The following is a 354-nucleotide window of genomic DNA, read 5'->3' as shown; positions in this document are numbered from 1 at the left end:
TGTCAAACTGTTGAAACTGATGAATCTTTTTTTTGGTCTTTTGTTGCGTTTCACAATTAGTCACATGACGCCGATTGTATTTTATGTAAAAGCTCGGTGAATTACCTCGTTGTTGAAATGTGCAAAACCAATAATAAACTTGCCTTTTGTCCCTTTGTCTTTCTGAATTGATTTTATTTGGTGTAACATTGTAGCAAAGGACAAAGAGCTATTTTGGGGATCCAGGGGAACAGCAAAGGTTCGTAAAGACACAAAATCCACCCAGAGGTCTTATGTATATAGAGGGGGGGGGGGGGGGGGGGGGGGTTACGAGGCACAGGCACCAGCTTGTGTACATAGATATTGTATCTTTAG

Source organism: Pleuronectes platessa, chromosome 11, assembly GCF_947347685.1.
Source record: "Pleuronectes platessa chromosome 11, fPlePla1.1, whole genome shotgun sequence".
Lineage (NCBI taxonomy): Eukaryota > Metazoa > Chordata > Actinopteri > Pleuronectiformes > Pleuronectidae > Pleuronectes > Pleuronectes platessa.
Note: the sequence above shows the minus strand (reverse complement) of the source record.